Below are 13,208 nucleotides of genomic sequence, written 5' to 3'. Positions count from 1 at the left end.
GCAATAAGGACACCTCCCACTAACTGAACTGCTAGAGGCACAGCATGGAGAGGCATTCCATTTCCTCAGACGATGAGACTAGACTGGAGGTGTTTGTGTTTGAGGCTCTTCTTCTCCCACCTCTCCTCCTCTCTTTTCTCCTCTTTCTACCTCTCTCCTTCTCCTCTTCATTTTCTTTCCATGACAGGGTCTCATGGAGCCCAGGATAGACTATATTTACTATGCAATTCAAGATGACTTTGAACTTCTGATCCTCCTGTCTCCCCCTGCCAAGTGCTGGCATTACAGCCCTGTACTGCCACACCTAGGTGATGCCGTGCTGAGGATGGTACCATAGTTTGTCAACAAGCTTTCTCCCAGCTGACGACAGTGCCAGCCCTCTGTTTTTACCTCTTTACAGTAAGAATAAAAATAGCCAAACTGAATATCATGGCATATGCCTGTAATCACTTCACTTCACAAGTTCAAAGCTAGCCTACGATATAGAATAAGAACCTGTCTCAAAACTACAGCACAACGACGACAACAACAATAATAATAAAGGAAAGTATTCTGTCTCCTTTGGTGTGGTTATGAAGAAGGAAGAAGGGAGGGGACAAGATGTGAATCAACACGCCCCATCGCCTCTCAGCATCAGACAGATCTCTGTGTCTTTCTGTTTGTTTTATAGACAGAGCCTATAAAACTTAGAGCTTACTCATGTCACATGACCCCATAGATGAAAGCAAGGTGTAGGTATGGACATCAAGACCCTGACTGCCAAAAAGGAGTTTCAGGGTCCATGATGGCTTTCATGGGAGCATCCTTACAGGATGGCTTAAGTAGAGGATTGTGAATTCTCAGCGCAAACACACAAAGTCTGTGTGAAAGTGATATATGCAGGCCTTTGAGCCTAAAGAAGGAAGTACTATTGACATGCTAAGAGAAGTCAGATCAGGCTGTGGGGCTCTGGAGCCAGAGCCAACCAGAGCCAGCCAGAGCCAACCAGAGCCAGCAGGGTCCTGAGTCTGCCTCTCACCCACCCTGTGACCATTATATTAACTATCCAATACAAGTTACAGACCTCAGTCTTCTCATCTGAAAAGTAGAGTCTAGAACTAATCTCTGAAGGCTATCCCCACTCCAGCCTGGTGATTTTGATGCATCTATCTAAAAGTCTATATGGTCTGGGAGAGAATGGTTCAGATGTGCACACCCCTCCCCACCGAGGCCCTGTGCAGCTACCCTACCCTTCCTCCATGGCCTGTCCTCACTGCCTTGGGTCTCTCTGGATGCATCTCCTCCAACTCAGAACCTTCCCAACCTCCTAGAGAAACCAAGTGAGGATAAGGTTATCATGCTACTTATGTCCTGAAGCATAAAGTGGCTACTTACAAAGTCATGCCAGCATCTCTGCCTCATCAAGTGCCCAGAGGGGCCTGCAGACAAGAGTGGACTTACTCAGAGAAGCCATTCCTATAGTTCCCCACTCAAACCACATTATCATTCAGGTGTTGAGGAGAGGTATAAACTCCAGTCACGCTAGTTTACATGGCCTCTAAGATTTATTCCCAGAGACAGGCCATTAAGGTTTCTTCCCTTTTATTTTTTCTCAGATTCCCCAGAAATTCCCATTCTGGCTTCATTGTTATGAACTGAAAACAGCTCTGCTTTGGCCAGGGACTCAGCAATAAATCTGCCTTTAATAAACTGTCAAAAGTTCATCATTTCAGAGACAGCCTATGTTCCCTTCCTCGTCTCCTTTTATATGGTTCTTTGGTACAGAGATGTTGTCTGTATAAAAGCGACTAGCCATCCAAATGGTAACTCCCCCAAAGAGAGGCTGCTGATAGGAAGTTGACTCTGAAACTATGGGTCACCCAATTCCGAAGGCCCTGTGGCAATTGTGACAGATGAAGAGGGACCTGAACTCCAGGCTTGGCCATGACTATGGGTATATCTTCCACTCAGAGCTTCAGTTGCTTCGTCTGTCTACAGGAAAAGCCTGTCCCTTGTCCTGCCTGTTTCTTGGGGACACTGTGAGGATGGTGGTCAGATGAGGGCAGGATGAGAACCCACCAAGCAGTGTGCTCCTCGAAAGGCTCAATTGCCTTGTTAGTACTGGAATGGCAGCATGATAGGAGGGAGGCATCTTGGACATTCTTCCCTTTACAGGAGAAAACTCTGAGCCAATGTCAAATACTCATCACTCTCCAGGTAAGCCTCACTGCTCCCCCAAACCTCACCTGTTCAAATTCGGAAGAGATTTAGGAAGAAGTCTTCCATAAGTCTCTGTGACATTTCCTGGGATCCCTTACCCCACCACAGGCAACTTGGTTAAAGGGGTTCTGGAAATTTTCTGTCTTGGATAGGAGTCATCATGCCTTCACACACCCCTCTATCCAGCTATAAGAAGTTATAGAGTGGGCACTTGGGAATAATATTTGAGTGTGTTCCAAATTAATGCAGGGGATGGGTGCTCTGACTAAACGCCAAACAATGCCTTGAGTCGTTGAGAGGCAGCTATCCTACCTTGGCATCCCTTTTAAAAGGCAGTAAGACTATATTCTAAAAGGTGGCAATTCCACCATTCCTTCCTAGAATTCACCCTGAACATCAACAACTCAGTCCACACAACTTTGGAGAAGAATGAGAAGTCTTAGAAAATTAGTGTGCAAACAGACACACCAAGCCATCTATAAAAGTCTATCTCCAAGTCCTCTATAAAATCCTGTCTGACTTTGTAAACACAGTCATATAAGAATTTGTCTAATAAATAGGGAGGCAGAGATGTACAGGCATCTCTGAGAGCCTGCTTCTACCTAGTTGAGGCTTATAAAAGATTGTGTGCTCCGGTTTCCTCTTTACTGGTCCATAATCTAACCCATAAAAACCAGAATAAGTCTTACTTCAGATCTCAACCTTCTTATTTCTACTGTCCCCATAATGAGATGAGAATGGGAAACTGATCAGGACCCCCACTTCCAGATCTTGATGACCGACCCTTCTTTAGCATCTCTGAGCAACCAGCAGGAATTCCAGCCGATTCCCAGGCTCCAGTCAATCCTTAATGTGCTCCAGTCCCTAGTCCCCACTTTCTGCTCATCTCTCCTGCACAGATGTCTGACATTCTGGCTGCAGCACCCAGGGTGGAAGTAACAACCTCACACGAGCTGACCAGGACCCACAAGTGGATGAGGTCAACTCCACTGAGAGAGCCTTTACTCAGATATCAGAGTGTATTTGCTTCTCCAACTGAACCCCAGATGACACAAGTAGGGACAGGTCAGAGGAAAACAAGATTGTGCCCTTCAGAGACTGAGTGGGGAGCCCATGGATTTCCACACATGGGTTAATCAGATACGTCAGAAAACTGCTGACCTCAGGATCTGGAACCTGCTAACCATGAAGCAAGTGGTGGGGTTGGAGAAATGGCTCCAAGGTCATGAGCACATACTATTCTTTCAAAGAAGCCAGTTCCGTTTCCAGCATGCAGCTTCCTATAACTTCAGCTCCAGGAGTATCCAATGCTCTGGTCTCCATAAGCATCTGTGCTTCTGTGCACATACCCACATGCAGACACACACATATTCGCACAATTAAAAATAATAATAATGATAAAAAAAAACACTTAAAAGAGATGATGGCTCCTGCATCTGTTAAGAGAATATGAGATATGTCACATCAGACTCAGGTGACATTGAAACTGTATGACAGCTGCTACACACACTCACATGAACACACACTGACCATGTGTGTGCATCCTTAGTCAAGCACGGCACTCATTTGGTGACATCCTCTACTCCTTCTTCCTTCCTTCTCTCCTCCTTTGCAATGATGCTGGAAACTCTAGGGACTTTTCTAAATTAACGATAAAAAAAGAAGGTACTGTAGTGGGATGTGGTTGTACACGTTTCTAATCTCAGCCCTTGAGAATTCGAGGCCAGTTGGTTCTTCACAGTGAGTCCCAGACCAGCCAAACCATGGCTACATAGTGAGAACCTGTGTCAAAATACATACATACATACATACATACATACATACATACATGCATGCATACATGCATACATACACACATTTTGATATGTTGAAACTGACTTTAGAATTACAGTTCCTGTGGAAGGTTTCCCACTCCCTGTCTCACTTAACTTCCTTGCCAAACAAAGACAGTGGGGTGCAAGGGGAAGGTAGGTCTGTACCTTCCAGCTCACTGGTAAGACAGAGTGCACTGACTGCCCACTCGCATGACCCTCACAGAGTCATGCAGACCTTTTCAGCCTTAGAAGAAGCAGGATGGCCACTCTGGGTCCCCTCAGGAGAGGGGCTACCCCTACTACCTGACCAAGCTCTTCCCTCTGCCTACAAAAGCCAGGAAGGCAATTTTTGTTCACTGCTGCCCCTATGACCAGAACTGCCCAGGCCTATCTAACCCTAAAGAGATCCCAAAGGTTTAGCTGACAGTCATGAGCAGGTTACGGAGAAGAACATCTATTATCACTTGAGTTCAGCAATTAGAACACAGGAGTCAGGGCCAAGGATGATGAGCAGGCATCACAGGGCACATGGAGACCCCGATGACAACTATAGTGAGAAAACTCCCATGGATCCAATGATTTAAACAACTGCTCTATAGGCTCTGAACAGCCTCCTCATTGAAGCTCTTGGTGCACAAACTGAAAGAGAAGATATATTTGTGTCTTAAAATACACAGGGTGGGCTTATACAAAATAAAATCTCAAAGACAGCAATGAATGTAAAAAGATGAGAATCAGTAAAAGAAAAAAACTAAAATTTGGGGAGGGGGTCAGATGCAGTAGACCTAAGTTATAATAAACATTCTTATACTAGGGACAAAAGCCATAAATAAAATCTGCACAGAATAAAAGAATAAACAAATCTTTTTTTAATTAATGGAAGATGTTTTTATATTAAGAGAAATGTTCTAGTCCTAAACAAGACTGATTAAAGATGAAAATAAAGAAGCTTGACCAAATCTTACATGTAAAAGAAAGTCTAATTCACAATTTCTTCATTGAATAATTATGATTTCTCCTACCAACTAGCAGAAAGAAGAAATTAGCCGAAAAAAAAGAGAACCAAAACCAAAATAGTATCTAATTTTTGCTTTAAACTTTATCATTTAAAGAAATGCAGATTATAAAACATCACATGCATACACACACACACACACACACACACACACACACAAAACAGACTCAAAGACTACACAACCCAATGAACTTCTATACACTTAGAGTGAGCATTCTGGTGTGTTATCTCCAAATACATTTTGTAAGCAAAGGCACTATGTGAAGAAAGTGTTCCTGTTGCATATTTTTAAAAATAATTCTTTGTAGCTAGGTATGGTGGTATACATCTTTAATCCCAGCACTTGTGAGGCAGAGGCAGGAGATCTCGAGTTCAAGGCCAGCCTGGTCTACAAATGGAGTTCCAGGACAGCCAAAACCGTTACAAAGAGAAACACTACCCCCCCAAAAAATAATTAATTAACTATAATAATAATAATAATAATAATAATAATAATAATAATTCTCTATTTTTACAGGGGCTACTTCAAATAACATTTCTACTTCTGCATATTTACAATGCAAGGCTGTGTGTAGCAGGGAAGAACAATTTACATGAGAATCTGCTGTCCTGTAATCAGGTTTGTGATTCACTTGACTATTATCCCCCTTAAGACACTCTCTATGCATGCTTCCTGTGCAATTTGAAATCACTGATTCTAAAGAGGCTTCTTATACACACATGCACGTGTGCCAGCATCTATGGATGTGAAATAGAGATTTTGTTACAGTTATCTTGCACTTAGGAGCCACCTGCCTTTCTGTTTGGTGATGTAAGGGATTTTATCCACCTTTCCAGTCTAATCTTTATTAGAATATGTCATGGAGCTGGCATATGTATTGTGATTTCTAAACAGTTTTCTCAAGTGGTAGCCTCCAATATCTGTTCTGTTCCATTGTTTAAGTGACATCCCAGATTCCGGCTGTACGTGTGTTGGTTCTCCTTTGTCCACGCCACTTCTCTCCCTCACTCTGGCTCTTCACTCTCTTCACTGCACTCCTGCCTTTCTTAAGCTCCTCCTATCAAATTTTATTTTGGTCTATCCTACCTTGGTACTTTATAACTTCCACTAGATAGTGTCTTCTCCTTATATTTCCTCCCTAAATTCCGTCAGTTTCCTGGCTGTTTGTTCAGTGGTATTGCTTTATATTTTTAAATCGATGTGTAATTCCTTCGGCTATTTTTTTTTTTTTTTTTTGGTGGTGGTTTTGAGACAGGGTCTCACCATGTAGCCCAGGCTGACCTCAAGGTTGCAATTCTCCTGTCTCAGCCTCCTGACTTCTGGGGTTTCAGAAGGGTAACACCATTTTCTGGCTAATGTGAAATTATTTTAGGTGTCCTTTGTTTTCAGGTCAGCAGGAATCATCAGTCTTCCTATTTTGTGGATGTCTCTTGTCTTGAAAGACACAAGTTTCCCGTTTTGGGGTCTTTTCCTCTTCGCCACCAAACCTCCTCGCAGCACTTCCTGCCTACCTCTTGCTCTCTCTTCCTCTGAAGCAATTCTCTTTACCCATCTAACATGAGATGAATTTTCAAGTTCCTATTAGTAGTCACCAACTCTGGCAAATCCCTCCTTTCTGGCAGTGGCTTCAGATCAATCTCAAGCTTCTCACCAGTTCCCCTTCTCCCTGTACCAAAAACATTTCCCACTTCATACCATACCCCTGGTGAGGCAGTGGACAGAACATAAAGAACACTTACTGAAAATGTATTTCTCTATGTACTTGTTGGTAAATTTGCAATTGGGACATTGAAATCCTTCTGTTTATACTAAATTCATGGATATAGTATTGCTTTATTTTTCCTTCTTGTTATCCTGTTTGTTTTGAGATATTCCAATTTTGTGGCTGTTATCACATCTTTGGATTCTTTCTGATGGAGAAACAAACGATGCTCAGTGAACACAAACTTGCAGTTGGATAAGAAGCATATTTGGGTTCTGATGTGCTACTAAAAAGAAGAGGGATTCCCAGTGACAGTAACCACATATTCAACAAAAACTAGAAGACTGTGAAAGTTCTAACTACAAAGAAGTGAGAAACATTGAACATTATGCAATGGGTACTACATTGAAACATGATATGAAACTCTTTATGTACAGCTTCAATGTGTTCATAATTAACGAAATAAAAACAAAAATAAAATGCACTCCAGTTATATCTTTTGTGTGACTCTCATCAGTTGTGAAGGTGAGGAGAACAAAATTGGGTGGTTTTTGAAATGTAAAGGGTTAAGAACAAGATGCTGGAAGGTCAAGTTCAAATGGATGCCACTGGGCTACAAATGTCCTCAGCGCCCATAGACTATAGCTTTGAATCACTGTGCACTTCCGGAAGTGCCAGAGATTGTTTCAGACTTAGCAAAAGATAAATTTTACCTAAAGCTCTTCAAGTCCTTTTCTCTTAGTTGATGACAGAGCTGGAGATTCAATGTAGTTTGGAAAGGTCTCTCCATTTCGAAGCCTCTCCACTGTTGGCCCCTGTTCTGTCATATAACTACTTCATGTTCACTTCCTCGGGCTTACCCTAACTTTCTTTCCCCACTGTGGGACTGAATATTCAAATTCCCCAATTAGCCTCTATTTGATAAGCCTCTGTTAGCTGAGTGACCTGGCAGTTACGTCAGCTGACATCCCTGGGTTTGGGTTTGTTTAGAACCCATGGTTATGGACTAGTAGTACTTTTGGTCCTCAGTGATGGATAGACAAACAGAACCTGCATCAAGACCTTGTCTCAAGACTTACTCTGCCTGCTGTCTCCTTGCCTGCATCTCAAACAAATAGCTATTTCTCTTTCAACATCTGACAGCACAGGGGCCTCCTTCGCATCAGGTGAGGTCATTTGTCACTAGACGGGGTGTAGGCAAGCCATTGCTCTTTTGCGTGAAAGCGACAAGGTGTTACTAAGAGGCAGCTGAGCATGGGGAGAAGTTGAAACGGCAGCAGGAAGGAGGTTTTGTCCCAGTCCACTCTGTCGTGGGTCAACTTGTTAAACTGGACAAGCTCAGCCTGTTCTCTGACCTCACCTTTCCCATCAAAACCAGACACACTCCATTGCTTGGAGGATCTCAGGCACTCGTGAAACTAACTTCTATTAGTGATGGTCTCAAGGCCTTCAGATGCCATTGGCCTCTGAGTAAAACTCTGGCATTGGCAAGATGAAGGGGTGGCCTAAGAGGATGAGGGAATGACTTCTCCATCAGCCTAAGCATGAGACAACAAAGGCCCATGTCACGGTTGCCATGGCAACTCCTGCCTGCTAGGCACCCATTCTAAATCATCCACAAGTCTGTATTCAGACACAATCAATGATGAACACCATGCCTCTTCAAAGCATTTTAATGTAGTAGATGTGGGAAACAGGAATTTTGAGCTATGTTCACAGGATAGAGAGATGGAAGGGATGTGTGGGGATACAGCCTAGTTTCATGTCTCTTCACAGGAAGTTGATGGTCATACATTCACTGAGGCAGGAACAGGTTAGGCAGTTGGCTTTGAGGTACCACTAGGCATCCAGGTAGAGGCAAGGGGTCAGCTGGTTCTCCATTTCTAGAAAGCAAGAAGGTGCCTGCTCTGGGATCATTGAGAAAGATAATATAAAATTAAGATTTAAAAAAATAAGATACAGAAGAAAAAAATATTGAAAAGGTGGGTGTGTGGGACACTGCTTGGCAGCCAGGGCAGGGGTGAAGAAGGAGGGCCAGAAGACTGACATCAGAACCAGCAGAGGGGAAACTCTGGAAGGACCTTGCACAGTTTGAGTGAGAAATGCTCCCCATCTTCTCATGTGTTTGAATAGCTGGTCCCCACTTGGCGATACTGGAGGATGTGCATCACTTGGGGTGAACTTTGAGAGAAAAACAAGCCTCACCTACTTCCAGTTTGTTCTCTTGGTCTTGTACGACTTGAGCTCTTGGCTTCTTGCTCTTGCCGTCTGCTGCCGTACTTTCCTGCCATGATGGACTCATTCCTCTGGAACCATAAGCCAATATCAACTCCTGCTTCCATAATTTCTCATGGTCATGGTGATTTACATCAGCAACAGAAAAGTATAATACAGACTAGGTTGCAACTGAGGAACTGGTAAAGTAAGACCTCACCCATAAGTGGAAGTGCCCAAGTGAGGAAGAGATGATTGACATTGCATTAAGAATGGGTTGTAGCAAAGTGGTATGGCCAGAAACTAGAGAGTAGGGGACTAAAAAGTGAACAGGGGAGGGGGTGAGGTTACAGGAAGCTCAGACAAGTCTGTGAAGAAAAGCAGTGGACACCACTGAAGTGCAGGATAAGATAGAAGGCGCTTTTATTTAAATTTTCATTAACTTAAATTTTGTATGGAGTGGCTCACACCATGCATGTGTGTACAGCCAGGGGATAAGCAGCCAGAGTCAGTCAGTCCTCTCCTTTCACAAGGTGGGTCCCTAGACTCAAAGTCAGGCTGTCAGGATTGGCAGACATACCTTCTCTTTACCAACTGACCCATCCCACCAATTAGAAGAAACACTTTCTTAAAGGGGAGTAGTGGGAGTGGGGGAAGGACAGTAACCACTGGTATCTCACTAATGTAATCCAAGAGAGAGGGAGTAGGATCAGAAAGAGAAATAGAAAAACGGAAAGATACACAGAGAGAAAGACAGAGAGATCCAAGAGAGAAGGAGGGATCACAGAGAGATGAATTGATCGATGGTTTCAGAATTCCTAGGGCTAAGTTTCAGAGTCAGGACATCTATACAAGCAAGTGTCTCATTATTTGTTTTGTAGCACTAGGTCAGTTTTACAACATTAAATTTTACAGTTTATATATTATTTTCCTCTTTTGCTCTCTTTGTATCTTAAAATCATTTCATTCCTATGAAACCTGTTTTAAAACAGGATCTACAAAAGTTTTGACACTTCCAGAAATGCTGGATCTACCCAAAGAACTAAAGTTCAGATATTGTAAAGAAAGAAAATTCAGGAAACTGTGTTTTGGCATACCCTTCCAGATAATCCTACAACCTCATCTGAGTAACCAAATACAAACAGAAAAGATGTGGCCACTTTGTCATGATCACCAATCAGCCTTCTTGGGTTGTGTTCTGTTTTGTTTTGTTTTGTTTTGTTTTGTTTTGTTTAAAGAACAGTGACTGAAATGGTCTCTCTGATCTTGTCATTACCCACATGACGATGTGGCCATTCTCATCATGTGACTCCTAGCAAATGCTTGTCTGGCAGTTTTGTTTTCCTTTATAAAATAAACCTCAGGCAGCTGCAGAATGGTCCCATCTCAGCTCAAAAGGGGGAATGGTGTCCCAGTGAGGACCTTCATTCAGAAGGAGAGGAACCCCTGAGGAAGTCCGGTGTTCCCTCTCTCTATCTGGGAGTTAGGACTCATTCCCCACCACTATGCAGAGATCCCCTCCCCATTTACCAAGTTCCCCTACACAGTACAGAGAAACAAAGATGGTAGGGACTGATCAATGAACATGAACCTGTCACATCAAGCCACAGACCAAAGCCTCTGAGGAATTCTGAGGGACTATACGTGGCTGGGGGCACCCAGTCTGGTCTCCCATCTGTGAGTCTGGAACACTCAAGGATGGGTGTTCTATTTCGGAGGTTGACATAGGGAACAAGACAATACCTTGAGGTCCCTTTGTAAATTTCTAAATCCAAGGACTCTGGATTTGTTTAGGAAGAAGGGCTTGATTTTGAGGACAGAAAACAAAACCAGATAGGACCTCAAACAGTTTTATCTGCACCCAAAAGGCCTCAGGTCTCTTCTTGTGCTGGCCTTACTTCTTTCTGACATGGAGGGCCGCCTTACCTCCCCTGTGTATGATCTGCCATCATTACTGAGATTCCCACTAGTACAGAGCCAAAAGTAGTTCAGGAGCCTCTGCTGTTTCCTTCATTACACTGGTGGAGAGACAGTGACCATCACCCTATCTCTTCCTAAGTAGGACCCTTGAGAATCTTATAGGTCATGTCCCACGTCATATCAGTGTAAAAAAAAAAAATGTGAGATCTCAGGTGTGCTCATCAATCTTATGGAAGAAAGGAAATCGAAGAAGAGCCCACCTCAGACTAAGATTTGCTCAAGGTGAGAGGTTCTGGGAACTGGGGATGCCTCCCAGAGTGCTCTGCAGTCAAGGGCCAGCCACCATCTGGAGGCCCCTGCTAAGCCCACAGAGGGCACAGCTCCATTGCACAGGTCATACTGTCTGTGTCCTCAAACGGAGTTAGACTTACCCAAAGCTTTGAATGCTTTCAGAAGTAATGATTTTGGTCATGATTATTTTTTTTTATTTTAGTGCACATCTCTTCCCACCCATGCATATAAATCTACCTCATTTGCTTTACAAGCTGAATAATATTCTGTTAAGATGCTGCATATCATTTATGTGTAAACCTGTTCTTACTGGACCGCTGGGTTGTTTCCAAATCCTTCCGAAACCTCAAGACGCACATCTGTGAATATTCTAACAGTTTTTACTCCAGTGAAAACTCACTGCATATGTCTCCATGCACACGTATGAGTGTTTCAGAGGATAAGTAACTTAAGGAGAATTGCTGGGCCAAAAGAAACAAATGGGTTTTAAATTTTACATTCAAATTGTTCTCCAAAGACCTACCAATGACAATAGGCAAATTCTCATTTGTGTGTATGTGTGTGTGTATATGTATGTGTATGTATTGTGTATGAATGTGAATGTGTATGTATGTGTATGTATGTATTGTCTAAATGAGTATGTGTAAATGTGCGAGTAATTGTGTGTGTAAGAGTGTGTTTGTTGTCTGTGTGTGTGAGAGTGTGAGTGTGTAGAGTGTGAGTGTGTGAGTGTGTATGAGTGTATATGAATGTGTTGTCTGTGTGAGTGTGTGTGTCTGAGTACGTGTGAGTATGTGTGTATCTGTATGAGAGTGAGTATATGAGTATGTAAGTATGAGTATGTGTGTGATTGTATGTGTGAATGTGTGAGTACATGTGAGTGTGTATATATGTAAGTGTGTGAGTATGTGAGTGGGTGTATGTGTGTATGAGTATGTGGGTGTGTGTTATGTGAGTGTGTGTGACAGTGTGTGTGAGCATGTCTTGTGAGTGTAAGTGTGAGTGTGAGTGTGTGAGCATATGTGAGTGTATAAATGTGTGAGTGTGTGTGAGAGCATGTGAGTATGTTGTCTGTGTGAGTGTGTCTGTGTGAACATAAGTATGTGAGAGAGAAACAAAGCTATGTGTTTCTTCTTTATATCCACTACTATTCTGTTTCTTTTTAACTCTTGAATATTTATTTGCCAATTTTATTTTTCTTCCCCTCTTTTTTTTCTATAGCCCAGGATGGCTTCACACACATGAGCCTCCTGCTTCACTGCCCTGAATGCTGATTTCTTGGGTTACAGATGTGAGGGATGCATCTAGAAGAAATGGGACTTCCACAGAGGATTCCAGCTGTGACCCCTTGTCACCTGTGAGGCTTGGTCTCTGTTGGCCATGCTTATTTATCTCCTGGGGACTTACCTGTTCATGGCCTACGATGGGCTGTATGTTGAGTTATTTGTCATGTTTCCATTAATCAGAGAAGTTCTTTATATAATTTACCTGTTCAATGTGCTGCAGAAAATATCCACCTAGTCTGTCACCTCTAAATATGCTTGTCTCTGTTCATTTTGTTAATGACTTGATCAGATTTTCTTATTAACTTCTGTACTGGCCAGTTTTGTGTGTCAACTGGACACAGGTTGGAGTTATCACAGAAAGGGAGCTTCAGTTGGGGAAGTGCCTCCATGAGGTCCAGCTGTGGGGCATTTTCTCAATTATTGATCAAGGGGGTAGGGCCCCTTGTGGGTGGTGCCATCCCTGGGCTGGAGGTCTTGGGTTCTATAAGAGAGCAGGCTGATCAAGCCAGGAGAAGCCAGTAAAGAACATCCCTCCATGGCCTCTGCATCAGCTCCTGCTTCCTGACCTGCTTGAGTTCCAGTCCTGACTTCCTTTGGTGATGAACAGCCATGTGGAAGTAAGCCAAATAAACCCTTTCCTCCCCAACTTGCTTCTTGGTCATGATGTTGTGCAGGAATAGAAACCCTGACTAAGACAACTTCCAAAGACTTTTCCTATCTTAAGGATCCCTTGGTCACAAGTAGTCTTGTTTTCCATTTCATTTGG

General features: G+C 43.0%; 3 long non-coding RNA genes across 3 annotated transcripts; 1 reads left to right on the top strand and 2 right to left on the bottom strand.

Annotated features, from left to right (window-relative positions):
* Nucleotides 1-6,774: 6,774 nt before the first annotated feature.
* On the bottom strand, nt 6,775-8,257 carry LOC116095309. The gene is made up of 2 exons (XR_004120543.1): nt 8,092-8,257; nt 6,775-6,939 (listed from the first exon to the last, which is right to left on the bottom strand). It is a non-coding gene; the product is annotated as an uncharacterized LOC116095309 (long non-coding RNA).
* Nucleotides 8,258-8,388: 131 nt separating this feature from the next.
* Nucleotides 8,389-9,066, bottom strand: LOC116095307. The gene is made up of 2 exons (XR_004120541.1): nt 8,937-9,066; nt 8,389-8,614 (listed from the first exon to the last, which is right to left on the bottom strand). It is a non-coding gene; the product is annotated as an uncharacterized LOC116095307 (long non-coding RNA).
* Nucleotides 9,067-10,575: 1,509 nt separating this feature from the next.
* Nucleotides 10,576-12,692, top strand: LOC116095308. The gene is made up of 2 exons (XR_004120542.1): nt 10,576-11,147; nt 12,378-12,692. It is a non-coding gene; the product is annotated as an uncharacterized LOC116095308 (long non-coding RNA).
* The last annotated feature ends 516 nt before the right edge of the window (nt 12,693-13,208 follow it).

This window comes from Mastomys coucha, unplaced genomic scaffold (genome assembly GCF_008632895.1).
Source record: "Mastomys coucha isolate ucsf_1 unplaced genomic scaffold, UCSF_Mcou_1 pScaffold18, whole genome shotgun sequence".
NCBI lineage: Eukaryota > Metazoa > Chordata > Mammalia > Rodentia > Muridae > Mastomys > Mastomys coucha.
The sequence above is the reverse complement of the archived record's forward strand: the minus strand, read 5'-3'. Positions and strand labels throughout refer to the sequence as shown.